The 14,292-nt window shown below is 45.2% G+C and overlaps 1 long non-coding RNA gene across 1 annotated transcript in view; it reads left to right on the top strand.

The window, feature by feature from the left end:
- The window catches only part of LOC147725557 (uncharacterized), a 199,742-nt gene extending 187,764 nt beyond the window's left edge, over window positions 1-11,978 (top strand). Inside the window, exon 3 of the long non-coding RNA XR_015309790.1 lies at window positions 11,277-11,978. This is a non-coding gene — a long non-coding RNA (uncharacterized LOC147725557). The remainder of the gene's footprint in view (window positions 1-11,276) is intronic.
- Window positions 11,979-14,292: the final 2,314 nt, after the last annotated feature.

Here is a 14,292-nt window from a genome sequence, read left to right as displayed (position 1 = left end):
GAAGAATCGTTGATTCGCTGCACGCCCGTCGGGCGTGCACGCATTGTATCACATCAAGGAGAAGACACCATTTTGGTTTCATTGCACCGGACGCATCACCTCCCCAAGCCGAGAAGAACAAACGCATCCCCTAGGCAGCAGTAGGGACCCAGCACATCACTGTTCTTGCGTGTAAGGAACCGACGCATCACCTTCCCTGCATCACTTTCGTTATATAGCGTTACGCATACAAAGGTACATTGAACTTAAAGTGTCGCATTTACCATCTAAAGAGAACTAATCTATTTCTACCATTTTAAGTACAGTATTGTGGATTTTTGTCATTTGTGGTCTTGTGGTAAGTCTATATAAAAATACTTATTTTTATTCTACAACTTGTGTGGTGTCCAACTGTAGTGTTGTCACTGGGTTACTGTATGTGTTCACAAATGCTTTACACACTGCCTCTGAGATAAGCCTGTCTGCTCGTGCCAAGCTACCAAGGGGTTGAGCAGAGGTTTTTTTCGGAGTGTACCCCCTTACCCTGACTAGACGCAAGGGTCCCTATTTGGCCAAAGGTACCTACCTCTGCCAACTAGAGACCACCAGATCTAACACTGTTACTTACCATTACATTCATTGGATGTTCCGCCGTGAACTTTGGTACGTGTACCTGACAGCAGATGGATCTATGCTCCCTTCTTTATCTGAGAATCAGGATTTCCATAGAACTACGTTTTCAACATCTCTTATGACCAGGAAGAGATGGAGATCTTGATTTGATCTATGACACTCAGGTCTTTCTGATCCACATCTTCCAAAGGCCCTCCTCTCTTGACTCAAAAGATTTCTCCCAGAGCTATTATTTAGCACTGCCATCTGTCACCATTACCAGTGCGTTTGGAGTCAGATCTGTAGGGATGGATTGGTGTCACTACAACGCATGCTTTTACATCGCATGCCTTTACAACGCGGTTTTTACCACGCAGTCCATTACAACGCATAATGCTTTTAGGCGCTGGATAGTGAATTATTTAATTTACTATTCCAACTCCAGTCCCCGTGGATAGCAAGGAAGGTGTTGGATAGTAAATTAAATATATTCCCTATCCTAGAGCGCCCCCCAGCGCAATGCGTTGTAATGGTATGCGTTGTAATGGTTGCGATGTAATGGTAGTGCGTTGTAAAAAATGCGTTGTAAGTGATGTTCCCCATAGGGATTGATCATTCCCCTGATTCTCCCGATGACCTGTGTCAGGGTTCCCTCCCCTATCCTAGGATCTTGTTTTATTTGATTAGTTCATCGCCATGAAGAAGGTGGACCCGAACTGAGGCCTATACCGAAATACTCATCGGCGCTTAGGTTGAGATCAGTCAAACCAGGACTATTATTTAAAATGCAACCCCTTTGGATGTAGGAAGTCTGGGCCATTCTACAGTTATAAACTACAAAAGACATGGAGAGGAGACACTTTTACAACATACATAAATACATATTTATATTATCCTTTCTGGTCTACTGATTATAATTTTATTGATGATTTTATTGAAGAATTGGATCTTTCTCTGAATGATTGAAGTTTGGGTATGGTCTGGTATTGTTGGTTTGAGTATATGCATGTCTTTGTGAGATTCTGTTGGGGGATGCTTTCTGTCTTATTGTGAATTTCTGGCATCTTTGGTGTGTATTTCAAATTATTTTCAATTTTTTTGTCCATTAATGTTTTATATTGTCTGTGGAGTTGTATTATTCATCAAAACAATGTATATAATATTATACAGTATTTATAAAAAAAACTGAAAAGAATACAATTTGAAAATCTTTTGTGTTTGTGTGTGTACGGGCTATGGTGTGACATTTTGCGCTCTGTAATGTATGACTTTTTGCCATAATTATATACATTCACCAAGCAGGAATTGTTTTATTTATTTATGTTCAATAGCATGACTGGGAAAGGGCAGTTGGGAGGTGTACATGTTAGAGAAAGGTTGTGTCTCCTCAACTTGAATAAATAAGCGTACTTATACTTGGAGCTGCAACACTGGTGACGAGAGCTGAGGAGCGGCTAGAACCTACATGGATGGCCATTTACAGTGATTATTTGGCCTCACAAGCATTGGGAAAGTGCAATAGAAATCAAAAATACATAACACAATATCACCAACTTTCTTGTTCAATTACATTTTAAAGGAATGGTATGTATATTATTTCTCCTTTTTATAATTTCAGCTCTAAAAATGTAAGGCTGTAGTGTGTTTATCAGTAGGGAGAGGGGCGTGATGCAAATTGGGCCTTTCATCTGTCCCGACAGGGAGCTCGACTGCAGGGGGGCACAAGAAGAAATGTAAAAACAAAAACAGAGCTTCCTCCACTTTACAAAGGTGTTTGTATGGGAAACTACACCTACAACACAACTTTTACAACGCACTACCTTTACAACAAAACTTTTACAACGCAACATCCATTACAACGCATGCCATTACAACGCAACAATTACAACGCATGTCACTACAACGCATACCACTACAACGCATGTCATTACAACGCATACCATTACAACGCATACCTACACTATCCAACACTTACCCTACTGTTGCCCCCCTGGAGTTAGAATAGTAATTTTTACCCCTACACTATCCAACACTTACCCTACTGTTGCACACCCTGGAGTTAGAATAGTAATTTTTACCCCTACACTATCCAACACTTACCATACATGCAATGTAATGGTATGCATTGTAATGGTATACATTGTAAATGTAGTATGCGTTGTAGTGGAATGCGTTGTAAAGGTAGTTTCAAAGAATTCGTTGTAATTGCATGCGTTGTAATGGAATGCGTTGTAATGGATGTTGCGGTGTAAAAAATGCATTGTAAAGGTATGCATTGTAAAAGTATGCGTTGTAACGACATACATCCGTTTGTATGGCCAACAGAGCACAATAGCCCAGCGTGCAGGTCTGCTGAATGAATCCCGTGTCCGGGAGTCTGCAGCAGCCCGGGTTAGAGAGCACAACGGGGGCAGGGGGGCTTCTCAATTAGCAGATTTTAAGGGGAGATTAGCACTCGAGTGCGTCACAAAAATGGACTGACTCGTCGGCTGTGTGTCGCGCTTTGGTTTTTTAAAAATGCCAAATTGCACTGGGTTGGCTTGCTGCCCATGAGTACCGGTACTCTCTTTGAGCAAAAAGAAGTTCCGGTACTCAAGTGCAGAAAATGTAGAAGTGCCGGTACTCAGTACCGGTGATTACCGGCCCATTTAAAGCACTGGCTGTTGGCGCATACTTTCTACGGTGTGCCACATCCATCAGGTCAGAGCGTTGGTAATTTGCCTTAACATACGTGCTTGCCTTGTGCAAGTTCCTGGTGGCTGGCGCTGTAGGCATGAGTGTTGGAGCACCATTCTAGTGCCACCGTGAGGGCTCATGAGAGGGCAAGGAAGTTCAATGTCACCTTGGGGGTTCCTGAGAGCGTGAGGATGTTTGCTGTCATTCACTTGCACAGTGCAGTACCTCAGAGAGCGTGATAGTGTTCCGGCTCTGTTTAGGAAGTGATGTTATTGCGCTGGGTCACGCTACATGAAAGTGGCCTTATTGATTCTTCTCCCCCTTTCGAGCTTTCTCTTCGTAAAGAGAACTTTATTATAACAGGGGAGAATCTGGATCAAGAGTTCCTTTTAAAGTACTTTAAGCGGATCTGGCGGTTTGTGCACAATATTTTTTACCCAATTTTTTGGTGGGGTAGTTTGGCTGCATTTTTCTTCCTGGTGTTACTCTCCTTTTGTGGTGAAGATCAGGACTGAGAACTAGTCCTAAGGTGAAGTAAGGACACTGGACAAGTCCACGCACCATGAGCACACAGAGTTACAATGCTAAACCACCCCAAGCATTTTGGGCTTCTAGTACAGAACCTTCCCTTAAGTGGTTAGAATGGAAGGCTTATTTCAGGAAAACACTGAAGCTGTGGATGAAGCAGGCAAGATTAAACCGGCGCAGAAAAAAAGGCTACTTCTACATTCTATAGGGCCAACCGGCCACTGTTCCTATCTGGTACTTCCTCAGATCCCGACTATGATGTATGGAGGGCCCATTTCAGGACTTTGCCCAGAGTGACCCGTGTGGTTTTGCTGGCCTGGTGTGCTTCCCTGCGCCACACCCACTGGAAGAATAAATTGACCCAACACACACCCCTCTGGCAGGGCACCTGGCTTAGAGAAGTGGGGAAATTGGAGGGGTTCCAGGGCTGGGAACTCATTGGCGTCTTGCAACTAGGCGATGTCTGGGTCGGTGACCACATACGTTAATTCTCGGACCTACAGACCCGACACTCGCTCCATCCGTCACAGTTCTATAAATATCTGCAACTCCGCCACGCTCTCAATGTGCACATAGTACCTGGCACGTCACTTCCAGAACACAGTCCCTTAGAAGCACAAATCACAACGTGGGACTTGGGGAAGGAGGGGTATCACGCATTTATCATTCCTTAACAAACAACAGTCCCACCTTCATCGACTCGCTCAGGAATCACTGGGAGGCCTGGCTAGGCACCCTAGAAGACGATGACTGGAGAGATGCCTTGATATCTCCCAAAACCGTCACTGCCTCAGCTAGGCTCCGGCTTGTACAGCTATACTACCTTCACACCGTCTACCTTACTCCTGACCGCCTCCATAGGGAAGGCCTAACACCACACCCATCTTGCACATGGTGTGGGTAGAGAAAGCGGACTTCTATCATATGGTGTGGACTTGTCCCCTCCTTGACTCATACTGGGAGTCGCTGGCAGCGGAACTCACTGAAGTGCTAGGGTGGGAAGTCCCTCACGGCCCCCTAAACATACTACTGGGAGTCACGGATGGGTTGGACTGGTCTTGAGTAGACAAACTATTCTTGGGCACCGTCCTTATGATGGCCAAGTGAGACATTGCAGCGGCATGGAAGAATCCTGTTCCTCAAAGCATAACTAAATGGTGCACGGGAGTGGACTGGTGCACAGCACAGAGAAAACCATTGTATGAGGCCAGGGGGTGCCTGACCAAACATCGTAAAATAATAGGCAAGTGGCTAGGATTTGTTGGATACCTGAATCTCTCAGCTATTGGTCTAATTCTGTCTGTAATGCGGTGGGGTGGGGTGTGGCACTGTGTGTCATTATAATATTGACTCATTCTCCTATTACTATCCGTAACTGCGTTGCTGAAATGTGCTGTGCTGTTATTATTGTTTTTCTTCAAAAACTCTATAAAATTGAATATATTAAAAAAAACACTGTTCCTGGTGATATTAATGTGTATGACATTATTACATCTAGATAACTATTATGCACCTAAAGTATGTATGGGAATAACAAGATTTAAGTTTTTCCAGAGGAAGATGGGTAAGTCAGAAACTGTTGATGAGTATGTGCTTGATCTCAAAAAATTGGTTTTGGATTGCAGGTTTGGGGTTTTACACGACAAACCTATTAGAGATCAGATAGTCATGCATGCCAGTAACTAGCCATACAGGAGAGTCTTTGGGGTAATGAGGATGCATTGTTAGAGTAAATTGTTCCCATTGTGCAGAAAGCTGAGATTTTGAGTAGATATGTTATTTCACTTAAGGAGGATACCTTTGTAGAAGAAGTGGTGGGGAGAGTTAACAATGCGGCAGAGAAGAAGGGATCCTTTACATCTAGTAAAGACAAAATGAAAGTGAAGAGTCAAGCGAGATGCTATAGATGTGATAGTAAGGAGCATTTAGCATATAGTAGGAATTGTCCCGCTACCAAGCAAAAATGTGGGAATTGTGGTATCGTAGGCCACTTTGCAAAAGTATGTAGAAGAAATTCTAAAACCAAATTTGTCAATGATTGCGAGGACAATGGCACAAAATGTGAAACAAATGAAGACGGAAGTGATGATAATGCACCTACAAGAAACTTGGTGAGGAATGTACGTAATAATCTTGTGCTTTATATTAGCGACATGGATTGTAGGAACAAAAACCAGAATGCTGGATGGAAATTGGTGGGGCGGACATAAAAATGTATGCTGACTCCGGATCCCCCTATACGATCATAAATGAGGACTTAAGGAGAATATCCTGTACACAGGAGGTGGGCAAACAGTTATTAGAGCCAGACATAAATCCAGAGGGTTACTGTGGGGAAACCCCTGATTTACTTGGTTACCGTTGGTTTGCTTTCAAATTCGAGGGCAGAGTGAAATTGTAAGTAGCTAAGGAAGATCCACCAGTTCTTTGTTGGTTCGACCAGAAGAAATTACATATTGTCCTAGATCCAAATAGTAAGGAACAGTTGTTGGCGGTGGATGATGGTACTATAATGGGTGTCAAAATGCTGGAAAAAGTTCCTAAAGTGTTCAGTAAGGTATTGGACAACCTTCAGGGCTTTGAGCATAAAATAGTCCTGGGGAATGCAGTACATAAGGTACACCAGGGTTGCCACACACATAATAGAACCTATTGAAGCATCTGATTGGGTTTCTCCCCTGGGTATAGCCAGGATGTGTGGAATTAAGACAATTAAATAACAACATTGTGATCTACAGATTTCCTTTACCAAAAATCAACAAGATGATGACTTGTCTGAAAAATGCCACGTACATTAGACCTTTCAGCAGCCTATCATTAAATTTCATTGGCATCAGAGTCTATAAAACTGACCTCTTTTATCACTCCATTGGGTTGTTTCCAGTTCAAGCGCATTCCTTTTGGCCTGGCCTTAGCAGCTGCTGTTTTTCAGCTGTTAATGTTTCAGTTATCCAGAAAAGAACATGGCGTGACCTTCTTCCAGGATGATATTCTAGTTTTTGGCTCAAGCAAACAGGAACATGCATCTAAGTTGCTGATGGTTTTTATAATATCTTAGAGGAAAAGGGTCATACTGTGGAACATACTAAGTGTACATTTTCAGAAAGGAGTGTCACTTACCTTGGTCATGTCATCAAGTCTGGCGTCAAACCAAAACCTCTTTTGGTGTCTGCTACTGAAGGAGCTTCCACACCTGCTAGCAAAGAGGATGTTAGATTGTTCGTGGGAATGGAAGAATTTTGTGCTAAATATGTCCCCAACTTTGCAGAAAAAGCATTCAATATTTGCAAATTGTTTTAAAAAAAATAGTATATTCACATGGTCTCCGCAGATTAACATAGTAGCGTAGCGCTAGTCCCAATTGTGCTGATTAGCATATTAGCGTAGCGCTAGCCTTCCATAGCGCCCTGCAACGCTCTGCTTTGTTTGTGCTGCCTGCATTTAACTTTTTGAATAATTGTGTCCTGTGCCGGTCCCACTAGAAGTATCATAGCGTTTTTACATAGTTTGTGCCCCAACCCTGCATTGAATTTGGCCGACTGCCATCTTGTTTTGCTTGTTGTTGTTTTGCCTTCCCTCCCCGGATCTCCACCCCGCCTCCCGCCTCCCAGCTGCTCCGCCCTCGCCCCTCCCCCCTCCACTATCTATATATGACAGATGTCTTTGCGTGCAGCGTTCACGCGCAGCGGTCGCGCCCCATGCGCGCCGAAGGTGCGCCAAAGGTAAGCCCGTCTACGCCCATCCGCACCTGGACCGCGCCCAGCACCAGACCCCCTCGCCCCCGCAAACCGCACTCCTCCCGCACTACGTATGACGCCGCCACCCTCCTATCCCTTAACCCAGGACGCACACCCCAATGCTACGAGGCTGCCCCGGGGCGTACCACGGTCCCTTTGCTTGCCACTGCTGCAAATTTTCCAGCATCAAGACCCATACCACATCCACTAACCCCAAACACAGACTCTAACCACCTGAAGTGCATCCTGCTGAACACCCGCTCGGCCCACAGACACGCCACTGAACTCTGGGATCTACTCGACACTACATCACCGGACGTCGCCTTCCTTACTGAAACATGGATGAACGCATCATCAACACCCGACATCGCCATAGCCATCCAGGACAATTACAAGATCATCCGAAAAGACCGCACCGTCCAAACAGGAGGAGGCATCGCCATCGTCCATAAGAACACCCTCAAAATCACGACCAGCTCCGACGATAACCTTACAACTGCCGAACACCTCCACTTCCAGATCCACACCGACCCTAGGACCACACTCAGAGGCACCCTCATCTACAGGCCTCCAGGAACCCAGAAACAATCATGCGAAGACATCACTGACTTCATCAGCCCACACGCCCTCGCCTCTGAGAACTACATTCTACTAGGAGACCTCAACTTCCACCTGGAAAAGAAAAACGACAGCAACACCACCACCCTTCTTGACAACCTGGCCAATCTCGGCCTCAAACAACTTGTTGACACCCCCACCCATGTAGCTGGACATACGCTCGACCCAATCTTCACCTCCAGCAAACACATCTCCTTCGATCGCACCACAGCTCTCCATTGGACGGACCACAGTTGTGTTCACTTCAGCTACAAAACCACCTCGACCCACAACCGTCCACAACCTATTCCCCGAAGAAAATGGAACAAAATCACCACCGACCAACTCCTCACATCTCTCAACCAAAACCCACCCACACTCTCATCGGACCCAAACCAAGCTGCCATCAAATTCAAACAATGGATCACTCACAGCGCTGACGAATTAGCACCCTTGAAAAACCATCACACCAAACAAGACAGCAAAAAGGTCCCCTGGTTCAATGATGACCTTAAGAAATCCAAGAAACTATGCCGTACTCTCGAGAAAACATGGAGAAAAAACCCAACCACCGACAACTTGACCACCTTCAACGCAGCCACCCGCAAACACCACCAGCTGATTCGATCCACCAAGAAATCAGCATTCAAGAATCGACTCGACAACAATGCTCATAACAGCAAGGAACTATTCAACATCGTCAAAGAATTCACCAACCCCACCGCAGCCTCAAACGACATCACTCCCTCCCAAGACCTCTGCGATTCGTTACCTTCCTTCTTCTACAACAAAATTGCCGACATACATAACAGCTTCAAAAACAGTTCCAACTAACAATCCTCTCCACCCCCCTCAGAACCTAAACCGCCCTCTAACAACCTCAGCGCCTGGAACCCAATCACCACTGAAGATACCATCCACCTAATGAATTCCATCCACTCTGGCTCGCCAACCGACCCATGTCCCCACCACATCTTCAACAAAGCAGACTCCATCATCGCACCCCATCTCCGTGATGTCATCAACTGCTCCTTCAACTCTGCTACCTTCCCAGAAAGCTGGAAACATGCCGAAGTCAGCGCCCTCCTGAAGAAACCCACAGCAGACCCCTCTGAACTTAAAAACTACCGCCCCATATCCCTCCTCCCATTCCCGGCCAAAGTCATCAAGAAAGCCATCAATAGCCAACTCGCCGCCTTCCTCGAATCCAACAACTCCCTCGATCCCTCACAATCCGGCTTTCGAGCCAAACACAGCACCGAAACCGCCCTCATCGCAGCAACAGACGACATCCGAACACTACTGGACAACGGAGAAACAGTGGCCCTCATTCTACTCGACCTCTCCGCCGCCTTCGACACTGTCTGTCACAGCACCCTCATACAACGTCTTCGCAACATCGGCATAAAAGGAAAAGCCTTCGACTGGATCATCTCGTTCCTAGCGGGGAGAACTCAGAGAGTCCGACTTCCCCCATTCAAATCAGAGGCCACCGAAGTCATCTGCGGTGTATCACAAGGATCATCACTCAGTCCCACCCTCTTCAACGTTTACATGAGTCCACTCGCATCCATCGCGCGTCAACACAATCTTAACATCATCTCCTACGCTGACGACATCCAGCTGATCCTTTCACTCACCAAAGACCCCAACACCGCCAAAACTAATCTTCATGAAGGCATGAAAGAAGTAGCCGTATGGATGAAAAACAGCCGCCTAAAACTTAACTCAGACAAAACGGAAGTGCTCATCCTAGGATCATCCCCCTCTGCCTGGGACGACTCATGGTGGCCTTCGGATCTGGGCTCAGCACCCATACCCACAGACCACGCACGTAACCATGGCTTCATCCTAGACTCCTCACTCTCGATGACCAAACAAGTCAACGCCGTCTCATCCTCCTGCTTCAATGTACTCCGTTTGCTCAAAAAAATCTTCCATTGGATCCCCGCCGAGACAAGAAATACTGTCACCCACGCACTGGTTACGAGTCGACTAGACTACGGAAACACCCTCTATGCCGGAATTACAGCCAAATTACAGAAAAAACTCCAACGCATCCAAAACGCATCAGCGAGACTCATTTTGGACATCCCTCGCCAGTATCACATTACCGGCCACCTGAAAGACCTCCACTGGCTTCCCGTCAACAAGAGAATAACATTCCGCCTCCTCACCCACGCACACAAGGCCCTCTACAAACTAGGGCCCGAATGCCTCAACACTCGACTATCCTTCTACACACCCACCCGCCAACTAAGATCCTCCAATCGAGGCCTCGCCGCAGTTCCACGTATCCAAAGATCCACCATGGGAGGTAGATCCTTCTCCTACTTGGCGGCCAAGACCTGGAACTCACTCCCCACTCACCTTCGCCTTACACAGAACCACATCTCCTTCAGAAAAGAACTTAAAACCTGGCTATTCGATAAATAATGAACCCCCTCCCCAAGCGCCTTGAGACCCTCTGGGTGAGTAGTGCCTATACAAATTCTTGAACTTGAACTTGATTGAGAGGGGGATTTTAGAGCCATCCAGCTAGCAATTGCTAATGCTACAGCCTCACAATGTTTTGATCTATTGTTGGATAGCATCATTACCACAGATGCCAGTAACAAGGGTTATGGTCGGTTTAGTCCCAATTGGACGGTGATGGGAAAGAAAACATTATCATGTATGCCTCTAGATCTCTGTCTCCTTGTGAATACAAATATCGCATCATTGAAAGAGAGGCTTTATCATGTGATTGGGCTTTAGAACTTTTCAAAACTTTTAATTGGAGGAAAGCTTGTACCATCTGTAGTGACCATAAACCTTTGATTAAAATTCTAACAACCAAGGGTTCTACCACTGCATCTTCAAGACTTGCAAGAATATCAATGTGAATGCAGAAATATTTACAAAGGAGGTCTTGGATATATTACTGCACCTGTTGTCACAACGGGAAACTATTTGGTGCAAGGATAAAAAAAAAACAAGACCTCATAGTTTCTTAAACCTGAATAAAATTCACATAAATAATGTGCCAGAATTTGATCAGCACACACTAACTCATGAAATCAAAGTCACAAAACAAATATATTTGTGGACAATTACGATGGAATAAAAAAAAAAATCCTTTATTCTTTTTTCTTTTATTCTCCACAGGGTAGCCAACGCGTCTCATCCTTTTATACGATGTCTTCAGGGCTCATAAACGAAAAAAATACGAGATGGCACCCGAGGTTGTGACGGCAGAAAGAAGGAAATAGAACATATCCGGTTCCATTACCTACTGGTGTAACGCATCAGACAGTCAGCACCGCTTGTAAACCTCGGGGAACGAAATACCCACATAAATGTAAGAACGATACAAAGAAAAAAGAAGCCTACCATTAGTCAAGAACGAAGTGAGAGCTACAATTATAGAAAAATATGGAAACAACAAGAACAGAAACGCAATAGAAAAAGACTTTATTTATTGGTTCCATTTCGGATAATTGGTAAACACGGAGCCAGAGTATCTGGGGACAAAGAAGCTCTGCCCATACCCACACGAAGGATTATTACCAGATATCCCATGCAAACCGTAAAGAAGGATACCAGTCACAAGAACAGGATGACCCCATTAAATCTGTCCTGAAGAAGGAGTGACCATATCTACGGCCTGAAACACCGAAACGCGTTGACGCACAGTAAACTATAGAATCCAAACAAAGTCTAAGGGACTCCAGCTATATCCCAATTTTGGACAATGGAAGTCACGTGGGATTAATTTTAAGACTATTGGATCTGATTAATTTGTGGCAATACTGTTTGTCTCACTGAGCAAAGGGGGTTGTCTTTCTTTTTATTCTTCTCTGTGTGAATATATATATGGTATGATTACATTTGTCATTTAGGTTACACTGCCTGTGTTTTCTTCCTGTGTAGATACATGTTTTATTGTCTTGATGTACTATTGATTGTTTTAATATATTTTGAGTTTATTGTATTGTATGAGATGTCTCAAATTGAACTGTGTTCAGAGAAATATTTTTTCTGATATTTTAATATAATCCTTACGTCTCTCATTGAAATGAGAGTGTTTTTATTTGAATTTTAAAATAAAAGACTGTGAACGTTACACTTTAGTTGACCAGTAATTTAAGAAACACACTAATGATATGCCCTGAGTGAATGTGATGTGACTAGAATAGAGTCCAGTGAGTGTTATATTCCTTGAACCAGTCCAGGGATAGTCTTCTGACTTTTTTTGTCTTTAGGGCTCAAACAGAAGTCTTTCATATGAACCGATGTATATGTTCCAAAGTTTTTATTTAGGGCAAGAGGTCTTCTTCTGAGTTGAAAATGGAAAATTCCAATAGGTCCGATTTTATGAGAAACATAGTATTATCCTGATCAAGTATTATTGGCCAATAAGGGCCACTGCATCTATTCGATGGAATTGAGGCAGCAATCCGCCCTCCTCCATCTCTTGTTATGTTATGTTATTAATGGGTCTTATATAGCGCAACGGCTACTCCAAAGGAGTGTCCCGGCGCTTTGTGCTCCAGACCCAGAAAAGATACTAAAAAGAACATAACAGCAAACAAGAAGACAAAGGAAAAGAAAACAGAACTCTACCTAGCGAATAACCAAGTCTTCAGACCCTTCCTAAAGGCTAACAGATTGGATGTGGAACGTAAGGACAATGGAAGGGAGTTCCATAGCTGAGGGGCCAGGAATCTGAAAGATCGCCCTCCCAGACGTGCCCTCTTTATACGGGGAACTGCAGCAAGAGCTAGACCTCCGATCTTAAAGATCGAGTCGGCCGATAGAATTCCAGCCTCTTCTGAAGGTATTTTGCACCCGTGGCATGCAGTGCTTTGTGGGCTAATGTCAAGGCCTTGAACATTATCCTCTTCCGTATAGGGAGCCAATGGAGGGATTGCAGCAAGTTTGAAACACTGGCTCGACGGTGCAGGCCGAAAATGGCTCGCGCAGCGGCATTCTGGGTCACCTGCATACGCTGTAAAAGGTATTCTGGGAGACCCAGATATAGAATGTTGGCATAATCCAATCTGGATCCGATGAGAGCCTGCACAGTTATTCTCCGATGCTCCTCAGACAGCAGAGGGAAAAACTTTCGGAGCATCCTGAGGATCCCGAAGCAAGTCCCAGTCAAGGTTGCCACCTGGGATTTGAGCGAAAGCCCGTTGTCAATTTTAATTCCCAGGTTCTTGGCCCATTTAGAGGACTGGGCTGGAGGGAACTTATCAGCAGGCCACCAACCATGCCAGTCCGGTTCCACAGGGCATCCAAAGAAAAGTATCTCGGATTTATCCGAGTTACACTTGAGGCTGTTCAGATGAAACCAATTAAAAACAGCCCCAAGGCACTCACGGATACTTTTGCTATCAAATTCTTCGCTCTTGCAGCAGGTGAAAAGGAGCTGGGTGTCGTCAGCATAAGAGACGATCCGGGCCCCTTAGGACTCCACCAAATCCGCCAGAGGGGTCATGAGGATGTTAAATAAAGTAGGGCTCAAAACTGAGCCCTGAGGAACTCCGACTCCCAATGGCGGCATTTCGGCAGATCCAGGCGAGGCCCAGACCGTTTGTCGGCGGTTGGCTAAGAAGGAACGAAACCAATTGAGCAACGTCCCCCCTAGACCGATGTCATGTAGTCTTATGAGGAGATCCTCATGGGGAACGGTGTCGAAAGCCGCCGACAAATCTAACATGACTAACATCACCCTGCCTCCATCATCCAGCACCTCCTTCACAGTCTCTGAGACTTCCAAAAGTGCCGTCTCGGTGCTTAGGTTGGATCGAAAGCCCGATTGAGACGCATGGAGAAGCTCATTCGACTCCAGGAAGTTGGAGAGCACGCTATGAACGTGCTTCTCGAGGATTTTAGTAAGTGCAGGAAGGAGCGAAATTGGTCGATAGTTGGACGGGGCTTCCGGGGCAAGGTTGGGCTTTTTAAGGAAAGGGATCACCATGGCCTGTTTCCAGGATGGAGGCAGAACCCCCTGACTCAAGGAAAGGTTGAGAATAGGGTTAGCTAGGGGGTTCACAACATCTGCCTTTCTAGCTAAAAATTTTGCCGGGCAGGGATCACAAGGCGAACCAGATTTGAGATTCCTCATCAATGCTAAAGATGAGGTAATCGTGAGAGGCGGAAAATTCAATAGAACCGG

This window comes from Lissotriton vulgaris, chromosome 3_2 (genome assembly GCF_964263255.1).
Source record: "Lissotriton vulgaris chromosome 3_2, aLisVul1.2, whole genome shotgun sequence".
In the NCBI taxonomy this organism is placed as follows: domain Eukaryota; kingdom Metazoa; phylum Chordata; class Amphibia; order Caudata; family Salamandridae; genus Lissotriton; species Lissotriton vulgaris.
This window is presented reverse-complemented; position numbering and strand designations above follow the sequence as displayed.